Source organism: Sus scrofa, chromosome 1, assembly GCF_000003025.6.
Source record: "Sus scrofa isolate TJ Tabasco breed Duroc chromosome 1, Sscrofa11.1, whole genome shotgun sequence".
In the NCBI taxonomy this organism is placed as follows: domain Eukaryota; kingdom Metazoa; phylum Chordata; class Mammalia; order Artiodactyla; family Suidae; genus Sus; species Sus scrofa.
The window spans coordinates 128,138,627-128,152,770 of NC_010443.5; positions in this window are offsets into that span (position 1 = coordinate 128,138,627).

A 14,144-nucleotide genomic window follows, 5' to 3' on the forward strand; every position below is an offset into this window, starting at 1 on the left:
CTCAAGTAGAACACATAACAACTCAAGGTTTCTGTATCTTGCTGTGTCTTAGCCAACAATTTATTTAAAACTTTTATTGTTAATGACACAAATGGACTTATTTACAAAACAGATTCATAGATATAGAAAACAAATTTTTGGTTACCAAAGGGGAAAGGGTGTGGGGAGGGATAAATTAGAAATTTGGGATTAACAGATACTACTGTACATAAAATAGATAATAAATAAGGACCTACCGTACAGCATAAGGAACTATATTCAATATCTTGTAATAACCTACAATGGAAAAGAATCTGAAAAAGAATATATAACCAAATGACTTCTGCTGTACACCAGAAACTAACACAATATTGTAAATCAACTATAATTCAATTTAAAAGGCTATAAATTTTTAAAAAACTTGTTGCTATTTATTGCATATATGCCCAACATAGAAATATTTTAAAGAGCAAGATCTGCAGCATTTAAACATTTTCTAGGACTTTCTAACCATGTTGGGATCACACGGTATGCATTTTTACAAGTTCTGAATAAAAATTTTCACTACCACCAAGAAAGTTAACTTCCAGGGGATAAAATCAAATGATGGATAGTTCTTGTGCATGACTCTTGTTCAGCTGGTGTCTGCATGATAGTTCCTTGACTAATGAATCTCCTCTTTAATGACAGAGTATCTTCTCTTGCTATATCTGATAAGAACCACTTCAAGTCCCTAAGTTTTCTAAGATTATGAAACTAAGACATATGGTATTCATATCATTTTTTCAGGATGAGAAACATGGTCTACAAAATCAGCTCTGGGGAGACCTGAGGAAAAAGCAGTGCACAGGGAAGAACCAAAGTACTGCTGCCCAAGGTAGAAGAGAAGTAAAATATAAATCTGAGGAGCACAGCAAATGTGTATTCACTGGCAACCTGCATTCCTGCTCTCTCATCCTTAGAACTAACCAGATAGAACTGTGACAGAAGTTCTGCTGGAGCTAATGGCAGCTGTGTAGCTTAAGCTCGTGGGATTTGGAGTCAGACAGACCTGGGCTTGAATCTTGACTTTGTTTCTTACTATCATGTGACCTTGGGAAAGTACTTAACTTCTCTAAATTTCAGTTCCCACATCTGTAAAATGGGTACTGTAATGGCACCCACATCAAAAGCTGATGAGAGAATTTTATAAAGCAATGTAAATTGAGCATTTTAGCATAGTGTGGAGCATACAATAAAGGCTCAATAAATGTTAGCTCAGGATAGGACAAAGGTAGGGAGGGATAGTTTACAAACTCCTCTGAGTAGTTTGTCCCCAGAGTTTAACCAGTCAGTCCAATATATAAAATGGCTGTTTAACACTGTGCTTGGTCTTCTGGGGGAAAACATGGCCTCTTCTTCCTTAGAACATTACAGTGTTAAAAAATGAATACATATGAAATAACTGGACAATTAGAATGGCCAGTGGAATATTCAGAGACTCACAGACTGACTTTGAGAAATCAAAAGAAGAGTTCAGTTGAGAGAGGTTTCACAGCTACAGAAGTAATCTTGACAAAATTGGTTTTGACTAGAGTGGGAAGGAATAGTCAAAGAATGCATCAAGGATAGTGTGAGAAAAACGCCTTGTATGGAAAGGAGGGATGGAATATAGACAAACAGGTAAGAAGCAAGGTCTTCCCAGGTAAAATTAAGAATTTTATTTCTATCTATCTATCTATCTATCTATCTATCTATCTATCTATCTATCTATCTATCTACTGCACCTGCAGCATGCAGAAGTTCCTGGGCCAGGGATCAAATCTGCACCACAGCAGCAACCTAAGCCATAGCAGTGACAACGCTAATATCTTTAACCTGCTGAGCCACCAGGTAACTCCATATTTTCTCTTCTTAATGATTCTCTTTGGTTCCTTTGGGTCATTTAGACTTTCACACCAGGCCATAATGCTGGAGTACAAAATAAGGAGATAAGACCTAAGAGAAGGACCTTCTAGATAGAAAGGGAGCTGAAAACCCTCTGATCCTGGAAGGGAGAGAAAAGGAGAGAGGATGGTGAGATTTGAAAGATATTTGAGTATTTTTCCATCTTCCCAACTCCACCTGGGGTCAAAACTAAGGAGAGGAGGTATAAAGGGTGGTAGAAACATTGTTTGAGTGTAAGCAACTCCCAATGCAGGGGCTTTCTTCTCAATTCTCAGGGCAAAGCCTGGGGATATTGGAAAAAAAAAAAAAAAAACCCAGAGAAACTCTATATACAGCTTAAAACCAGAGCCATACGGGGCCACCCCACAGGTAGTTTAGCCATTGCTAAGGGCTCTGAGGATCTAAAAATAACACTATAGTTTCCCACAGCTTGTGCATGGCATTTAATGGAACCCAAACTTCCTTCATAACCAGCACAACACCAAAGAACTGAATACCCAGAAGACCAGCAGAAGACAGGGGTAAGATGAAGGGAAACTGCAGGGGAGGTACCAGAGGCTTCAGCAGAGGACAGGAGGAGCCCAGCAGAGGTTCAGAGAACAGGGTGGGACCATCTGAACCTCAACAAACCCACAGAGGACACAGAAGGACCAGACCAGGATATCCAAGATCAGAGGGGAGTCAGAGGTCTGTGCACCTGCTCCTATGAGGACAGAAAATCTCCCCCAACACTCAAAAGCCATCTTGAGAAGAAGGCAGGAAGGGAGAGATGACTTGAGAGTGAAAAGAGTTTACATTTTGAAATGACTAAAGGCACACAGTGACCTAAGTTTACACAATTAGAAAATGGTGGAGGAGTTCCCGTCGTGGCTCAGTGGTTAACAAATCTGACTAGGAATCATGGTCGCAGGTTCAATCTCTGGCCTCGCTCAGCGGGTTAAGGATCCGGTGTTGCCTTGAGCTGTGGTGTAGGTTGCAGACTCGGCTCGGATCCCACACTGCTGTGGCTGTGGTGTAGGCCAGCAGGTACAGCTCTGATTAGACCCCTTGCCTGGGAACCTCCATATGCTGCGGGTGTGGGCCTAGAAAAGACAAAAGAAAAGAAAAGAAAATTGTGGCATTCCTGTTGTGGCGCAATGGAATCTGTGGCCTCTCTGGAAGACTGAGATGAAGGTTCAATCCCTTGCCTGGCACAGTGGGTTAAGGATCCGGTGTTGCTGCAGCTGTGGCTGGGATCTGATCTCTGGCTCAGGAACTCCATATGCCACAAAGCAGAAAGAAAGAAAGGGTGGGGGAGGGGGAAGGAAGGAAGGAAGAAGGGAGGGAGAGAAAACACCCCAGATCTCTCAATCACTAGGCTGCCAGAGGAGGGTGTATTGGAAGCTATAGGAATTAGGGAGCCATTTCAGATTCTGAGCTGGAGAAATACATGGGTTTTTAAGGAAGACCAGTCTGGCAGAGTCTTGCAGGATGGGGTGAGGAGAGGGCATTCTGGAGACAAGATAAAATCAGATATCGGTATCTATAACTCAGGCCAAAAATGATAAGAACTTAAAATAGAACATTGACAATAAAAACAGAGAGGAAGGAACACATCCTAGACTGTTTGTAATAACAAAATTAGTAGCAGGAGTTCCCCGGTGGCCTAGCTGTTAAGGATGCAGCATTGTCACTGCTGTGGCATAGGTTCAATCCCTGGCTCAGGAACTTTCACATGCCATGGGTGAGCCAAAATAATAATAATAATAAATAATAAATTAGGAGCAGAACTGAATAAGTACTTACAACATGTTGGCACTACCCTGAACATTATCTCATTTAATTATCACAGCAACTTTCTGAAGAATTAACATTTATTTTTCCTGTTTTAAAGATGAGGACATTGAGGCACCAAGAGGCTAAGTAATAGGCCTAATGTCACAGAGCTGTAAGTGGTAAAGATTTAAAGCAGAGGTGTCCCATAATGTAGCCCAGGATCTTAACAAGTCTGCTTGGCCATGATGGAGCAATATGACCAGGCTGCTTTTGAACACACAGAGAAGGTAGTGGAAGAATCAGAGACCATACCAAGATCTCTAGGTCTGAGGTTAGAAAATGGTACTACCATTGACAGAAATGGGTAGTTGAGATGGAGAGGCAGTTTAACGGGGAAACAAATTTAGTTTGGGATAAGCTGTGTCAATACGGCATATGAAGATCAATTTCCCGAGGACTAGGATGAGATTTAATGGGGCACAATCGGGTTCTTTAAGCCCAATCTGTAAATTTAAGCTTTTAGTTAATGCGAAGGAGAAAGTGAAGCCAATCTTCAAATTTGAAGACATTATTTTTGTTCATTGAATCTTCTCTGTTGCATTTACACGGTGATAATTTTTTTTAAAGTAACGTATTTTCTCTTCCTGTCACTGGGGACATTTACTCAGTCAAGTGACAGGTGAATATATGAATCTAGAGAAGAGAAGTTATCAGCAATGTTCTACATTCAGTAGAAAACTTTTGTGGTATCTTGGGTCTTTTACAAGACTCAGCTATTTTCAGATGCTGGATCTAGCCTTGTCGTTACTGAAGAAACACCTTCGCCCTTCCTTATTCATTATATCAAATAAGGTGTCAACAACCCATAGTCCTTCCTTCTTCATTACCAAGAAACCTGAGTCATTTGCTGAGGTAATCACCATAGGTAACCAAATTAGGTCAGTGGATGAACACCCAGCAATGAGATGGGATGACTGGTAGTGAAGTACATTACCAACTGGTTACCCTCTTTAGTCCTGGCCAGTGGCTCCTTCAGCAAAAATAAGGAGGGTTAAGAAAAGAGAAGACCTCTACTTGAGCAATTTTTTTAAAATAGTCATAATTGCTTCTATTTATTGAGACCTGCCTCTGTGCCCAGAAGTGGGCCAAATGCTTTCAAGAATTATCTCCTACAATCCTCACAATCCTGTAAAGAGGTATTATTACCCTGTCCTCTTTGAAGATGAGCAAACTGAGGCTTATAGAAAGGATGTAATTTGTTCATGGACACAGGCTAATCATAGAGACAGGATTCAAACTCAAGTATGAGAATCCTATAGTAATCCAGTCTCCCAGTAGCTCCAAGGCTTGGACTGAATCCCATAACATCATACTAATCTGCCTGGTGAGAACCACACCATGACAAAATGTCTCTGATGCTTTATAGACCCAAAGTGGAATAATCCAGCTGGCACTTGTTGGAAGAGCCTCTGAGAATGTGGTGCTGGTTAGACCGGGCATTCGGGTGGTATCGACCCTGCTCCTGAAATGCCAGAACTCCATTCTTTGCATTGTCAGCCCAGCAACTTGAAACCCCTTTCTGTTGACTTTGAGACCTAAACCTTACATAACCTGTTACTATATCTGCTCCTTTTATATGCCCATGGTTTCATGCCACACTGAAGTCAAACAACTGAGGCACTGCCTTCTGTTGCACCGACAAAACATAAGCCATCAGGGGAACTCCAGTCCTTTTGTGCAGAACAATAGCCAAACATAACATTATGATGGAAATGTGTGGAATTTCCTGGGACTGATGCAGCTCAGGCAGCCACCCTTAGCACTCAGTCCATATGTCATAACTCGAAAACCCACTGGTATGGTCAAGTTTTGGGATAAGAGCTGGGGCTGAGTTAACTTGGAAGCCATTCTCTAAAATCTAGACATTTTGCTTCTGTTCCACTAGGTGCCTTAGAAATGGGACTTGTTTAGCTCCTTGTTTCATATCTATATCCTTATTTGCTATAGATCAAAAGTTAAGAGTGGGCACTAGCTTTCAGATCCTGAGATATTACCCACATAGACAAAAATGATGTTCATCCTATGGTTGGCCAGCAGGTACATGAAAAGATGATTGACATCACTAATCATTAAAGAAATGCAAATCAAAACCACAATGAGGTATCACCTCACACCAGCCAGAATGACCATCATTAATAAGTCTACAAATAACAAATGTTGGAGAAGGTGTAGAGAAAAGGGAATCTTCCTACACTGTTGGTAGGAATGTGAGTTGGTAAAACCACTATGGAAAACAATATGGGTTCCTCAGAAAACCAAATATGGAATTACCATATGATCCAGCAATCCCATTCCTAGGCATATACCCAGACAAAACTATAATTCAAAAAGATACATGCACCCCTATGTTCACAGCAGAACTAGTCACAATAACCAAGGCATGGAAACAATCTAAATATCCACAGACAGATGAATGGATTAAGAATGAATAGTACATATATACAATGGAATACTACTCAGCAATAAAAAAGAATGAAATAATGCCATTTGCAGTAACATGGATGAAATAGAGATTATCATACTAAGTGAAGTAAGTCAGAAAAAGACAAATACCACATGATATCACTTATACATGGCACAAATGAACCTATATACAAAATAGAAAGAGACCCACCATGAAGAACAGACTTGTGGTTGCCAAGGGAGAGGGGGGAGGGAGAGAAATGGGCTGGGAGTTTGGGTTTAGTAAATGCAAATATTATATTCAGAATGGATAAACAACAAGGTTCCTACTGTATAGCCCAGGGAACTATATTGTATCTCCTGGGATAGACCATGATGGAAAAGAATTTTAAAAAAAGAATGTGTGTGTGTGTGTGTGTGTGTGTGTGTGTGTGTGTGTGTGTGTGTGTGTGTCTGTATGACTGGGTCACTTTGCTCTATAGCAGAAATTGACACATTGTTCAACTATACATTAGTTTTAAAGAAAAGACTAAAGGAAGAGATTCACAAGAAAAGAAAAAATGATGTCTGTCTGATATTATACCCCTCTGGGAGGCATCTTCCTTACCCCTTCTTGAGCTCAAAGCTAAGTGTCATTTTCAGGAGTCTGTGAACAATTCTCTAGCTTTGGTCTGAGTGGAAATGGCTGCCTTTTTGAACCTTGGAACTTGGATTCATGGTTACACTGAGCACCTCACCTGCCCCAGCCCTGAGGTGTTGCTGAATCCACAAGACACCCCAGAACACACCGTTTCATTCTTAAACACTGTCCTGATGCTCTCTCTCAGGAAATGTTTACAAGGAAAGAGGGATCCCCATTCCCCTCCCCTCATGAAAATCCTGAGTCTCTGCCTTCACCGGTGTTCCATTTTATTAATTTATTTGTAGTTGTTTGTAGGGCCATAAATCGTGATCAGGGGGAAAGACGGAGGATCAAGAAAGTGAAACCAAGATGTCTGTAAAAGCAGTAAAGCTCTTGCTTAACCCTAAGCCAACACCTCTCAGGAGATGAAGCCATCTCTCATTTAGGGCCTATGGTGAAAGTGTTGGAACAATGGCTCAGCCATGTAGCCATCCTTTAGTTCTAGCCTGGCCCCTTGCCTAGGTGCAGGGTTTCGTCAGCCAAGGCTAGAAAATAGCCACACCTCACCCTAATGATTTTTGCCCAAAGTCTGTCCCAACCAATGAAGAGCCAACCCAGAAAAATCATTAGCATCAACCACTGACTTACACAGAATGACCTTTAACCTGCTTTCCTGTCAGGTTCTACCTAAACCTTCCATCACGAAGCCCAGGGGCTCTTTTTCTGGTTTCAAAGTTGCTCAGGGAGTTGCTTGAGTTCATTCCCCCTGGGAGCTGAACCTGAGCAGAACTACAGGCAGGGGAAGGTCAGGCAGAGGTGGAGTCCTAGACCTGCCACAGGAGTTTAGGGGCTATGAAACCATCAAGGCAAACCAGAGAAGCATGCTCTGGATCCCCTTGTTTGGCAGGAAATCAGAGGGGGCTGCAGGCCAAGGCCAAAAACCTAGTCATAGATACTGGGTATGGAATAGACTCGGTTAGCTGGAGAATGTCCAGCAACCAGAGAAAAGAAGAGAAGTGCCACACCGCTGTAGAGAAATAGCACATGCCCTTTTAGCAGAAGTAGAAAAGGCAAGACCCTTCATGGGCAGTAATGTGGGTTGCAGAAAGAGAACACATTTCAGAACCTGGAGTCACTGCTGAGTGGTGACCTGAGGGAAGTCACATAATCTCTCTGGGACACAGTTTTCTCATCTGTAAAATGGGCTGGATAAGAGTACCCACCTCACAAACTGCTTACAGGGATCAAATGCAGCAAGTAGGTTGCACTCAAAACAAGTGCTGGTTTCTGTTGCATACTCTGCTTCCTGAAGTTCACACTGACCCCAGGTCATTAAGGGTTCTACCACCCTTAGACCTGGGCGAGTGTGGCTTTCAGACCACCCTGCTCTTTGGAGGGCCTTTCTCATAGTATCCTAAATGCCTCTCTGGGGGAGGGGGGGCTGTCAGCGATGTCGGGCCTGGTCCTGGCCCCACATGTGCTGCCATCCCTGTCTGACTTCTTTGGAGCCCTCTGACTCTCCATATCCTCTTCCCATCCACACACGTGGGGTTGGCCAGAGGCCCTGAGGAGCTCCAGGATGCACATCTGTGTGCGTCCTTGAGCTCTGTGGTCAAGACCAGGTTCCAGGAGGGTGACCTGGCCTTTCAGACTGCCCTGCTCTTTGGAGGGTGGCCTGGCAGATCACTGCCATTGGCCAGTGGGATACTTCTTTGAGGGACCTTGCAAGGTTAGCCACCAAAATGATGTCCACATGCTGACTTTGGGTGAACTTTTATTTAGACAGAGGCCCTGCAAAAGAAAAGAAAAGAAAAAGAAAGAGAGAAAGAGAGAAAGTGAGAAAGAGAGAAAGAGAGAAAGAAAGAAAGAAAGAGAGAAAGAAAGAAAAAGAAAGAGAGAAAGAAAGGAAAGAAAGAAAGAAAGAAAGAAAGAAAGAAAGAAAGAAAGAAAGAAAGAAAGAAAGAAAGAAAGAAAGAAAATAAAAAATTGCTCAAGGGCCCTACAAAGTCTAAGGATGGCCCTGCTTCTAGCACCTGGAAATACTTGTCCCCACAGGTAGTTAGATTTATTAGGTGGGATTAGTATAGCAATTATTAATAAACTAGTATCAAAATGATCAAATGTTTGGGCTCTAAAAGTGACAATGTAAAACATTATTTTTAAGTTAATATTTTGGTATCATCCTCATTTCCATCCCCTAACCATGAGGTTCCTATCTCTCTCACACTGGCACCAAATCCAGCTGGTTCCAATTCTATATGTTCCTCAAGTCTAGCCCTTTTTTCCTATCCCTGCTGCCTTTGTCCTCTTTCCACCTGGACTGTTGCAGTGTCCTCACTACTTCCAGATTCTTCCCACACTGTTCTATCACCCACCCTGACAAGGAAGGAGGAAAAGGCACTATAAAATATGTTATCATTTGTAGCAGCACTATTCACAGTAGCCAAAGTGGAACCAGCCTAAGTGTTCATCCATTGATGAATCAATAAACAAAAATGTGGGAGAACCATACAATGGCACGTTATTCAGCCATGGAAAGAAGTGAAGTTCTGTTCCATGCTTCAGCCTGGATGAATCTCAGAGACATATGCTGAGTAAAAGAATCATGCCACAAAAGGATATATATCATATAATTCCATTTATATGAAATATCCAGGAGTTCCCTGGTGGCCTAGCAGTTAAGTATCTGGCATTGTCATGGCTATGGCTCAGGTCAGTGCTGTGATGAAGGTTCTGGCCCTGACTTCTGCATGCCGATGGCATGCCGATGTCATAGCCAATAACAACAAAACAAAAATAAGCAAAAAAGAAAAATACAGGAGTTCCCGTCGTGGCGCAGTGGTTAACAAATCCAACCAGGAACCATGAGGTTGCGGGTTCGGTCCCTGCCCTTGCTCAGTGGGTTAACGATCCGGCGTTGCCGTGAGCTGTGGTGTAGGTTGCAGACGCGGCTCGGATCCCGCGTTGCTGTGGCTCTGGCGTAGGCCGGTGGCTACAGCTCCGATTCAACCCCTGGCCTGGGAACCTCCATATGCCGCAGGAGCGGCCCAAGAAATGGCAAAAAGACAAAAAAAAAAAAAAAAAAAAAAAAAGAAAGAAAGAAAGAAAGAAAAAAAAAAAAAAAAGAAAAATACAGAATAGGCAAATTCCTAGAGAGAGAAAGCAGATTTGTGGTTGCCAGAGATTGGAATGGGAAGAATGGAGAGTGATGGCTTAATGGCGATGGATTTGGGTGGTGGGTGGGGTGATAAAAATGTTCTGGAACTAGAGATTGGTGATGGTTGCATAACTGAATATACTTGATGTTACTGAATTGTACCCTGTAAAACTGCTAAAATTGTAAATTTTACATTCTGTGTTAGCACAATTTTTTGAGATTTTAATTTTTTTATTATAGTTGATTTACAGTGTTCTGTCAAGCACAATTTTTAAAAAGTGCTATCAAGCTGGTCACTGTTATGGGCACCTGGGTCTCCGTCCTGCTAGGACTCTCTGGAGAGCCAAGTGGAATATAACTCAGCATTGTCCACCCTGAAGGAGAAAAGAGGGAGAATTTATTTGCCAGAGCCTGGTTTTCAGTCATCAAGGAATGCCCTGTGGGGTACTGGCTTACTCCCCCCTTTGCAGCTTTGTATGTGTGTGAGGACCCAGCATGACAGAGAAGTGCTAGGACAAAGCATGAGAGATTCCTGAGGACACTGAGGCAGTGTTGTCAGCTCACAGCTAGGGGAAGGTGTGTGGTTGCACCTGGCTGTTGCAAAAGTAGCTGCAGGTCACTATGGTTGCACCCTATACCCATTGAGAACCAAGGTCATTCTGAGAATCAAGGTCTTGGGGTATTAAAATTTTAGGAAAAGCCCTATAAAGTAGACTTGGGGGTTTCTTGGGGGTGGGGGCTGTAGGGTACTTATTGAATTTGTCTGAAAAATAAATGATCTAACACATCCAAGTGACATGCTTGTGGGGAGGTGGGTGGCACAGAGTGGGAATGAGATGGGCTGCTTGACTGTATTGGACAAACCCCATTGGTCCAAAATCTGAACGCTGACATGGCTTCAAGTTAATGAAATAGAAATTGGTTGCTGACTGCCCTAACCCCCTCAAAAACAAACAAACAAACAAACAAAAAAAAAAAAAACCAAAACCAAAAACCCACCTAGAGTTAAAGATGGGTGAAAGGGATGTGAGGTGGGGCGTGAGATGTGTCCAGTGCGCCCTCAGTTTGAAACACTACACAGAGTCAGGAAGCAGATGCAGAGGAGAAAGAAATGGGAAAGAGGTTTGGTGGGTTCTCGTCACTCCCTGGTCTTCTCTTGGGATTCAGAGAGTGCTGTTCCATCTCCTCTTTAAAGCAATGATTGGCAGTTGCCTGTCCACACCCTAACTTCTACCTTCTCACCACAACCTCCTGTTTTCAAGTCTGCCTGCTCAGTTTCTTCCATAGGAACCTCTCTTCCACTGCCATGGGATGCCCAGGCAATGGAGTGTTCTACTTCCTCTCCATTCATCAACTGCCTCCTGCCCTCATTTGTCTCCCAAATCTAGTTTAGAATCCATGATTCATAATTTCAGTCACTCTCTCAAGACAGTTCTAGACTCTTATTCCTCAGGGCTTTTTCTTTTCTTTTCTTTAACCATTCACCTGATAAAACCCCAGCCCCTGGTGAAATCAACTCCCAAGTTTCTCTGTGGCCACATCCTGAGATGACCTCCACAGAAAAATAACAAGCACAAGACAGGGCACATCACAGTGGTAGAGATTACTGACTCCATAGATATTCTTTAATAATAGAACTGATGTCTAGTTGGATGCATTGCTGCCAGGGATAAAAGATTGCATTTCCCAGCTGCTCTTGTAGGTGTGGCCAAGTGTCTGTGTTCCAGCATATGAGGGAGAATGTTGGGCAGTTGTTGCAGGAAAGCTCAGAGGAGATGACTTGGTGGAAGAGCCCCCCGCCTTTGCCTTCTGGTGTGGCCCCCGTGGCCATCTTGAACCATGAGGTGACCTTGAGGATGGAAGCCTCGAGCCAAGATGCTGAAGCAAAAAGTAGTAGTTTTGATTCCTGATGAAATCATATACCAGCCCATTTAGGCTACTGTCTGTCCCCTTAGACAGTTTGAATTTGAGACCCTTGGCTTTTTCCTTCTCTTTTCTATATCTTTTAGATAATCCCTTCCTACTCATTCTTTCCCATCAACACCTAATCATGCTCGATCCTCTGACATTAAGGAAAAATCCCTCCTTTGACCTCTCCACATGCTACCCTTCCCTCACAAGCAAACTTCTTTTTTTTCTTCTTCTTCTTCTTAAGGCCCCACCTGCAGCATATGGAGGTTCCCAGGCTAGGGGTTGAATCAGAGCTGCAGCTGCTGGCCTGCACCACAGCCATAGCAATGCCAGATCCAAGCTGCATCTGAGAACTATAACGTAGCTCACAGCAAGGTTGGATCCTTAATCCACTGAATGAGGCCAAGGATTGAACCCGAACTTTTGCCCTGAGTCACAACAAGAACTCCAGGCTGCTTCTCGAAACACTCTTTCTTTGGCTTCTTGGGACAACCACGTCTTGGTTTTCCCACTACCTCTCTGGCTGCTGTTCAGCTTTCGTGGCCATCCTTCTTCTCTACCCAGTCTTTAAATGCTGGGGTTCCTCAAAGATCTACCTTAGGCTCTCTTATTTGACGAGCTTTTCCTACATTCACTCATCCAACAAACTTTTGGCTCCAACGACTATCTTTTTATGGCTCTAACTCTGACGTTTCCTTTAAGTTTTGGGTTCGTCTGTTCAACAGCCTAATCAGCCGCTCTGTTATATGACTAATGAGCACCTCAAATTCAACCATAAATCCTGAAAACTGGCCCATGTTCTGACCCCCCAAACTTGGTCCTCATCCAGTGGTTCCTATTGCAAGAATAGCATCATGATCCACCCAGAAGCATGAAGCCAGAAACCTTGGGACCCATGACATCTCCAGTCAATCACCACAGTCTGTCAAATTTCACTCTCTATGACCTCTAGAATCCTGCACTGAGATCATCTCTGAAGCCACCACCCTGGCAAGGTATCCATCATTTCTCATCTGTTTTACTTCAGGAGCTTCCCAGTGGGTCCCCTCCTATCCACTTTTGCCCCTCCCCTATCCATTCTCCACACTAAAAGAATGATTTTTTTAAAACATAAACAGATAATTTTACTACCCTACTTGAAATACTTAATGGCTTTCCACTGCTCTTTGAAAAATAACCTCAAACAAAATCTCTGGCACACTTTCATCTCATACTCTGCTTTCCTTTGCTCAACACCCTGAGCCAGTCTCACTGACTTGCAGAAACATGAGGGCAATTGCATTTGCTCCTTTCCACTTTAGGGGCATTGGTACAGCTGTTCCCTTTGCAAGAAACACTCTTCACCATTCAGCAACATTCTCCTCATATTTAGAATTTCCAGTCATCTTACAAAACAAAGCTCACTTCCCACAGAAGACTTCCTGCCCCAACTCTCCACCCATCCCCAGACTGCCCAGGTCCCTCTGGAAACATGGTTTCAGAACAATCTGTACTTGCTCAGTTGGAGCTAAGTACTTAATTCTGAGATGTCTGTCTCTCTGGGTAGAATGTAAACTCCCTGAGTACAGAAACCCTGTCTGTGATTTACTGCTGTGCTTTCAGAACTGAGGTGAGTGCTGTGCTCAGTAGAGTGCTCAAAAAACAAACAAACAAAAAAACCACCTGTTTGTTGAATGAATATTTAAAAGACCTTCTTCGTTGAAAGTTTTAGAGGCTCATTCTGAAAGAAGTCACTCCAGACACCAACTAGGGTTGCAGAATTATCCTCTGGGAAGCAGGGGCAACCTCCAGACACGTGTTGCATAGGTCTCCTGTGGAGCCTGGGTACAGCCACTCTTCACTAATAACTGTATCCTCTCTGGGAGGTTCTCTCCAAGGAAATTCCCCAAGACAGAATTCTGAGTATTTTAAACCACATTTCTCATCATATTGTCCTAAATATACCTTTCTCATTTGATGGAAATCTGTTTAATTGTATCTGCAGAGCCTCAAGCAGGGTCAGCCATGTGTGAGCACTCAGTAAATCTTTGTGGAATGAAGGAGTGCCTCGCATACAAGCTATGGGAATATTTATCAAGGAAGTCATCCAGGAGAAAGGGACATTTATGCTAGAATCCTGAAGAAAGAGGAGTAGTTAGCTAGGAGAACAGAAGCAGGGAGAATGGTCCAGGCAGATGCCCATGAGAAGACTTTGGAACCAGGAGAGCTCAGAGGAAATCCCAAATTCTTACCTTCAGTTTACATGGCAAGGGAGGTCTGACCCTTCCCTTCTTCTCTAACCCCCTGTCCAGTCATTCCCCACACCAATGTCATCCCACTCACACTGGCTGC